Here is an 8,799-nt window from a genome sequence, read left to right on the forward strand (position 1 = left end):
TCACCCCCTCCTAAGGAGTTAGCCTACAGTGAAGAAATACGGAAGGAAGTAAAGGATACATTTAACAACTATACTTGAACTCTATACGGAGTGACTTCTTTGCTGAGTGGGGACAGTACAGACTAGTGGAATCAGATTTTAAGTCTGATCTGTTGCCACCTAAAGCAGCATTTCTGGATGTATGTGTTTTGTTTCTTCGGGAGGCTTGCCACCTAGCAACAGCAGGTGGGTTAGGCAGCAAGCCTCCCAGAAAACGCTGAGGCAGAGGAAAGTGAAAAAATGTTCACCTCCTCTGCCTGTGTATGATGCTGCACGTGCGGGCGCCTGCGGATCATGTGCATGCTGGTGTCACATGCATGCCCACGGTTACGTGGGCACGCGCCTGAGCCGCGAATTTAGATTTTTTTCTGTCAGTGCTGGCATGGAGGACACTTTATCTGTCTCTGTGCCAGACTCACTGCAAATGTGATCCATGACTGGCAGTTATAAGGTGAAAAGAGCCCACAAAAGGGCAAGAGCTTCCCCCTCTACTTCCTCCTCTTCAGAGAACATTCACATTAGGAAGAAAAAACCTTCTCCTGTCAGAAGTTTTGACATTTCTGATTATTCTGACTCTGAGGTAGAAAAACCTCTTCAGCACTGTGACAAGTCACCTTCCTGTTCAGGGAACTCACCAATCCATAAGAAAACAGGTAAAAATAGAAGTAAGTTTAGCCCCAGGGAGACCTGTTCAGGTGTCATTCCCCCATTCCCTGGAATTGTCTATAGCAGACAAGATAGTGCTCGGAGCAAGGCCATCACCTCTGCCCATAGCTGGCAAGATACCTCTGCCCCTAGCCAGCAGCACAAAGGTACCCGCTATCAGCATGTGAGGTCACCTGACAGACAGTTGCACACTTCCCGCAGGGACCGTGGCCACTCTTCCTCTGTAGACTGGGAATCAGGAAATTACCAGAACCTCTGCCTCATCCCAACGTGGTGAATATAGCGAGATTCAGATGGCCAGGGTTGCTTTAGCAGGAAAAACACCACCCACTAAATTATATTCCACACACTGGGCCTTAAAAAGTAACTGAGGTCCAAAAATTTGCCCAGCTGGCATTCAGAGCAGCACTGGTCAAAGAAGATGAGTTGGTGTTACATTCCTACGCGGGTCTACCAGACATACCTGCATTGTTCGCTCCCAATATTGACCCTGCCCTAGCCTCCATAGTGGGAGAAAAGAGGCACAACGATTCCACAGACCGTACCATGAGAAAAATTCAATATAAAATAGCCGACGCAGCTGGCCCACTGCTGTTCGTATTAGATAAAGCAGAGAGAGAAGGGGAGTCCAGCGTCTCTCTGGAATCTCTGGTGGCATCCAAGCTTGCTCTCCTTAACTCCATTAGCAGAGCAACACTCATAATAGGTTAGACGTTCAACTATATCACCAACACCCACAGGTCCAGATTGCTTACTGGCGGAGGACTTGCAGACCTAGTGCCTAAATCATTAGAATTCCCTAACCTTACTGACGCAGACCTCTTTGGCGCCCAGTTTATAGAGGAAGTTAAAATAAGACATAAGGCAAGGAAGTCCTTTTCAGACCTCAAAAATTTAAATGAGCCCTTCAAGAGGCCCTTTCATCAAGGGGGTCGGACTTCGCGAGCCACAGGTTCGACCCGAGACTTCCAAGGCACAAGAAGAGCCTAGAAAGGAGGCTTCGTACACCGATCCAATGATGCCCCAAGAGGATCATACTCTAACACTTGGAACAATGCCAAGGGAGGCTGTAACTACGGTAAGTTCACCCATTTCTCTTCTCTCCACAAAACTCTCAAACAATCATATCTAGAGTGGCAAAAGATTACCACAGACAAGTGGTTGCTGAAAATTATCCGTTCAGGGTTAAACCTCCATCTAATTCATCTTCCACACCAAGCAGGTCATATTCCTCGTCCAAGGAATTGCAGCCCTCAGCTAGATGAGGTACTGACTACAGTCCTCCAACAGGGAAAGATAGAATTGGCAGACCTGACTGTAAAAGGCTGGATCAGCCACTTATTTCCCATAATAAAGCAAGACAGCTCTATAAGACCGGTATTAAACGGCAAAGCTTTAAATCAATATTTGAAAACACTTTTGCATGGAAGGTATTGCAGACATTCCTTACCTGTTCACAAAAGACTGCTTCTGCGTAAAGATAGACCTGAAAGAAGCTTTCCATTCCATATCAGTTCATCCGAATCACAGGCGTCTCCTCAGATTTTTTTGGAAAGACACCTAATTCCAATGGACAGTTATGGTGTTTGGCCTCGCTTCCACTCCCTACACCTTTGCACAGGTCATGAAAGCTGTAGTGTCCCACTTGCATCGGCAAAGCATTCAATGCATCATTTACCTAGACAATATACTACTGGTACACTCAGACCATGACACCCTACTGAGACACAAAGACTCGACCCTTTCCTTACTAACAGACCTGGGATTCATAATAAACACTCAAAAGTCAGTGTTAGCTCTGACCCGGAACATAACATTTCTCGGTTTCGATCTAGATACCCATTCTTTCTCCCTGGCAGGACCCCTCTAGAAAAATGGCTAGATACGAAAAAGTACATACAAAGAACTTCCCAGAAGCGCAGATTATCCCTCCGTTCCTTAGCAAGGATTATTGGGAAAATGACAGCTATGTTCCCTGGTTTCAGACATGTGCCTTTGTCATGCAGAGAACTACAAATACTCCTTCATGCCCACTGTTCCTGGACAGACACCATTTTCCTCTCCAGAAGAGTAAAAACAGAACTGTCCAAGTGAAACAGTCTCCCTGTACCTCCTCCTCGCCCACTCCTAGACCCAACACCCCATATGACAATCACTACAGATGCATCACTAAAAGGTTGGGGAGGCTTCTCTCAAGAGAAAGCAGTCAGAGGCACCTGGTCACCCAAAGAATCCAGTCTTTTCATAAATGTACTAGAATTACGCACTGCTAAACTGGCTCTAAAAGCCCTAGTTCCTGAGCACACAAGAAGGGTCTGTATCCAGCTATGCCTGGACAATAAGACCGCAGTGTCATACATAAACAGAATGTGGGGTACCAAATCACTATCCCTATGCAATGAAGCATTAGAGATCTGGGATTGGGCAGTCCAAAGGAACATAATTTTACTGGCAACCTATATCCCAGGAGAGCTCAACGAACTTGCAGACTCACTATCCCGAGAAAGAATCTCCCTGGAATCCGCAGCATTGACAAACCAGGTCTTCCTAAAAATACTCCAAACATTCAGAAACCTAGAGACAGACCTCTTTGCCAGCCCCAAGAATGCCCAAGTTCCATGTTCCGTGTCCAGAAAATGGACAAAAGGGGAATGGAGAATGGATGCAATGTCATTCCCTTGGACAGACCTGTCTCGACCCTAAGCCTTCCCACCCCCTGCCCTCCTCTTGAAAGTCCTACAAAAAATCAGGGAGGAACAAGAACCCAGTATTGTGGTAGTATATCCGGTATGGCCATCTAGGGTATGGTTCTCCCTGATCAGCCAATTACGCATAGGACCCAAGATTCACCTGGGGTTATCCAAGGACTGTTTCCAGGGAACGCCAGACATTCTGGAACCACTTCCCCAGTGCATGTGGATGGCAATATTACTAGGTTGTTAACAGATCCAGCCCTAGTATCCCCCACAAAAGCCCTAATCAATGCATCCTTAAGACCCCAAACTAGAGCCAGGTATGCAGCAATAATTAAAGAATTTGACCTCTGGCGGTCCCAAGGGCCTTATCTGAACAATCCTCTCTACTACATTTAGCCTTAGACTTCTTAGCCTCCAAATACCAATTAGGCCTAGCATCGTCCATCGTAAAGTCATATAGTTCTGCCTTAGCCATCATGATCCCAAACCTAACAGATAATAAACTTTACCTTCGTCTGTCAAGGGGTATCTGCCTCTCCAGGCCTATACAACCTAAGTACTCCCATACCTGGGATATCAAACCCTTCCTCTCTGCCCTAGCCTCTTGGCAGACAGAGAACAATGTTACCCTGTTATCCCACAAGTTGACATCCTTACTAGCTTTAGCAATAGCAGCCAGAGGGGCTTAATTAATCCTTAAACATACCTCATACCCATGGTTATCACGGACTCCTACGGGGTACCATATCATTCTTAAAGGTCATACAAAAATGTCTTCGTTCAATAGCCCAACAGTAGAATTCGGTTTGATACATGACACTTCAGAAGCTAATCTGTGCGTGGCTTCATGCTTATCATCTTACTTTGTCCTCACAGCACCAATAAGAGACAATATCACACAGCTATTCATCACTTGCAAGAAACCATTTCGCCCAGCAAGATCCTCTACTATTAGTGGATGGATTGTGATATCCATGAGAGAAGCTGGGATAGACACTGACCACTTCAAAAGCCATTCCTTAAGGGGAGCAGCTGCAACAAGAGAAGCAACTAAAGGCATGTCCCTACACTCGATCATGATAGCAGCAAGGTGGGCCTCGGCCCGGACCTTTGCAAAGCACTATTGGAGACCAACCGATCTACAAAAGAGTTTCTCAGAGCAACCACCAGTTATGTGGTAGTCTACCCACCTGTTGTTGCTAGGTGGCAAGCCTTCCGAAGAACAAAACACTAGTTTGCAGGAATCTATGACCTGCAAACTGGATTTGTTCTAGGGAACAGGAATGCCACCTAGCAACAGCTCCCACCCTACCCTCCCTTTCCTTACTCTCCTTTGCTAGGTCTGTTGTTTCCTCTGGAGACTCTCACTTGATGTCTATTAACCTTACCTTTCTCGTCCTTAAGGCACAGCAAGGGATTCAAAGAAGCCTCAAGCAACCACCAATAAAGATCAGAAGTAACCTGGTACTCCGGACAAGATTTCTGGCCTAAGTTTGGAATAGCTGTTCCCTGTCCAGTTCAGAATCCACCGTTCAAACCATTTTCCTTCCAGAAAATCATCAGTTACAGTTCAATAAAAATTGTTCTTGTTGTGAAGCATTTACGGTTTAATCCTTTTTTCCCTTCCAAACTAAGGTATAACAAAGGTCAAAAGGTCAAACAAAGGTATCAGGTATACAGGTTTACCTTCTCTCACACCATTACACTCTGGTGACTGGATTGTCACCAGCGAGCTTCCGAAAAAAATCTAAATTCGCGGCTCAGGCACGCGCCCACATGAACGCAGGCATGCATGTGACACCAGCTTGCACGTGACCCACACGCGTGCTGCGTCATACACAGGCAGAGGAGGTGAAAATTCTTTCACTTTCCTCTGCCTCAGCGTTTTCCGGGAGGCTTGCTGCCTAACCCACCTGCTGTTGCTAGGTGGCAATCCTGTTCCCTAGAACAAATCCAATTTGCAAGTCATAGATTCCTGCAAACTAGTGTTTTCTCCTCAAGACTCACATGTAATTAGCCTATTACTTGTCAATGTATCTGTAGGTAAATTATCCTGGCACTAAAGTCATTGAACTCTAAAGTATATGAACTTATGTTTAGTCTACTCTACTAAATACTAACAGATTTAGGCTCTAGTGCTATGGACATTAAAGGACACTTTTATCTGCACCACTATTGACGTTATAGCAGATGCTTAGTGACAAGCAACATATACTGTATAGGGATAATGCATGTATATTGTGTTAGCATATTCCATTTGCATATGGAAATAACCACATGTTTTTCGTGAAATGTATATTATTCTAATACGTCATATGAATACATGTTTTGAGAAATATAAAGTGTTACCATTTGGAGTGGAGTGTAATACTTACCTTTAGGGATCGGATGACACTACCGGAGATCAGTGAAACCTGTGGAGGAAGAAAATAACAAGTGATTGGTTTGTTGTATGCATATTGATATAAACTACGTTACTAAATTATATGTATAGTATACACCATAATTGAAATACCAGACTAATAACTAATTACGGTAGTTATCGGGTTGACCTAAGCTACTCACCGTATTGATAAAAATAGATTTTGTACCATGCGCTCACCTTGTCTATATATCATATTATAGAAAATGTAGCTAAGGTAAAAAATGTGGAGATGACAACAGATCTAATGAATGTTATAAACAATCTTTTATTTATATAGACACCATATACCAATGCGTCTAGTGATATGGATGGCTATTTTAGACTCTTATATGTCTCCTTTCTGGTAGTAGGAGTATGATGGTAAAATAATCTAATAAAAATTATATATGATGATTAAGTCCTATATGGAAGGATCAAGGTATGTCTGGGTGGCAGGTGTGCCCTTTGAGGGGGTTACCTTTCCGTAAATATATACGGTACCCTTATGTTATAATATCAGCTCAGTATTTGTCCATACCGACTAGTAGCCAAGAAAAAGTCAGCCAATAGGACTGATCCCAAGTGGGTAAATAATGTCCGGGTGGTAGGTGTGCCCTTTGAGGGGGTTACCTTCCCGTAAATATATACGGTACCCTATGTCTAAAAAGACAAGTATGTGTATGTCCCTTTGGCTACTTGCAATGTGCTAGGGAAGTGAGGGTAACCTTATGTAGAAAGGTAGCTCTCCGTATGTGGATATCCACGTACGTGTCCCTGCACTGTCTGAAGCAATGTCCCGGTGATAGAGTGAGCCGTGCAAAGTGTGACTGCAGCGTCCCGCTAGCGGGGCTTACCGGTCGGCGTCTTCACTGAATGTCACGTGTTGCACTGTCCATGTGGTGTGTGGAGGAGGGGAGCAGTGCGGTATGATTTCAATTGCCGCAGTCAGTCCAGCCGTACCACTCGCTCAACCCTCTGCTTCTAATGCACGCTGCTCTGTAGTATGGCAGAGGAGGGCGCTGTTTCCTGCTGTTTCCTGTTAGGAGGATAAGGAGTAGCAGCGTGAGGCTGTGCACAAGGCTCTCTGCTTCCTTAGTCACGTGTGTGGAAAACTGGGCGTCGACGCGTTTCGGCCAATCAGGCCTTCTTCAAGGATGGGTGTGTTCTGATGCTGGCTGGTTAATATGTTATCAGGCAGCCAATCATCTATGAGGTGGGAGTCTCCCTTAATAATAGGTCTGATGACTCAATCGTCTGTGTAAAAGCATCTTTGGGCTGTTGTTCTAACTTTATAAAAATATATAGTAGAAATCTGATATAAATGGTTAAGCAGTCGCTCAATATAGATCACATAAAGAAAAAGAAAAAAAAAAAAAAAAAAAAGAAAAATTGAATATATAGACATGCAAGTGTGAAGATTGAGGAGTCCACAACATACTATTTTAAAGTTGTGGTGTGTCAGACTTTTTCTTTTTTATGGTACTGTGTCCAGTCTCTGAATTTGTCAGATTGTGTTATGCAAGGATAAAAAAGGGGGGGGGGAAGGGGAAAAGGAACTACTCTCTCTATGAATTCAGATATATTAATCTTCAACATATATATCCTACACATTATCTATGAATCACTAATCCATAAATCTAAATTCCTATCTTTAATCCATTTCTGATGCACATGAGCACTCAAAGTTAGGTAAATTGAATGATTAATTTAAAAGGAAGAGAATCCTTATATTGCTAGGTCTATTTTTATAAAGTTAGAACAACAGCCCAAAGATGCTTTTACACAGACGATTGAGTCATCAGACCTATTATTAAGGGAGACTCCCACCTCATAGATGATTGGCTGCCTGATAACATATTAACCAGCCAGCATCAGAACACACCCATCCTTGAAGAAGGCCTGATTGGCCGAAACGCGTCGACGCCCAGTTTTCCACACACGTGACTAAGGAAGCAGAGAGCCTTGTGCACAGCCTCACGCTGCTACTCCTTATCCTCCTAACAGGAAACAGCAGGAAACAGCACCCTCCTCTGCCATACTACAGAGCAGCGTGCATTAGAAGCAGAGGGTTGAGCGAGTGGTCCGGCTGGACTGACTGCGGCAATTGAAATCATACCGCACTGCTCCCCTCCTCCACACACCACATGGACAGTGCAACACGTGACATTCAGTGAAGACGCCGACCGGTAAGCCCCGCTAGCGGGACGCTGCAGTCACACTTTGCACGGCTCACTCTATCACCGGGACATTGCTTCAGACAGTGCAGGGACACGTACGTGGATATCCACATACGGAGAGCTACCTTTCTACATAAGGTTACCCTCACTTCCCTAGCACATTGCAAGTAGCCAAAGGGACATACACATACTTGTCTTTTTAGACATAGGGTACCGTATATATTTACGGGAAGGTAACCCCCTCAAAGGGCACACCTACCACCCGGACATTATTTACCCACTTGGGATCAGTCCTATTGGCTGACTTTTTCTTGGCTACTAGTCGGTATGGACAAATACTGAGCTGATATTATAACATAAGGGTACCGTATATATTTACGGAAAGGTAACCCCCTCAAAGGGCACACCTGCCACCCAGACATACCTTGATCCTTCCATATAGGACTTAATCATCATATATAATTTTTATTAGATTATTTTACCATCATACTCCTACTACCAGAAAGGAGACATATAAGAGTCTAAAATAGCCATCCATATCACTAGACGCATTGGTATATGGTGTCTATATAAATAAAAGATTGTTTATAACATTCATTAGATCTGTTGTCATCTCCACATTTTTTACCTTAGCTACATTTTCTATAATATGATATATAGACAAGGTGAGCGCATGGTACAAAATCTATTTTTATCAGTATAATTTTGTTGGAGACAGGACATCTCCAGTACCAAGCAGCCCCCTAAAACAATAAACATCTTGTTGAGCGCTGTTCACATTTTCCATTTCTAAACATATTATTTAGTCCATAGTGAA

The 8,799-nt window shown here is 43.9% G+C and overlaps 1 pseudogene; it reads left to right on the plus strand.

Moving 5' to 3' along the window:
- Positions 1–421: 421 nt before the first annotated feature.
- LOC148454032 (uncharacterized) lies at positions 422–1,695 on the plus strand (annotated as a pseudogene).
- The last annotated feature ends 7,104 nt before the right edge of the window (positions 1,696–8,799 follow it).

Source organism: Taudactylus pleione, unplaced genomic scaffold (assembly GCF_031769625.1).
Source record: "Taudactylus pleione unplaced genomic scaffold, aTauple2 ptg001032l, whole genome shotgun sequence".
Taxonomy (NCBI): domain Eukaryota; kingdom Metazoa; phylum Chordata; class Amphibia; order Anura; family Myobatrachidae; genus Taudactylus; species Taudactylus pleione.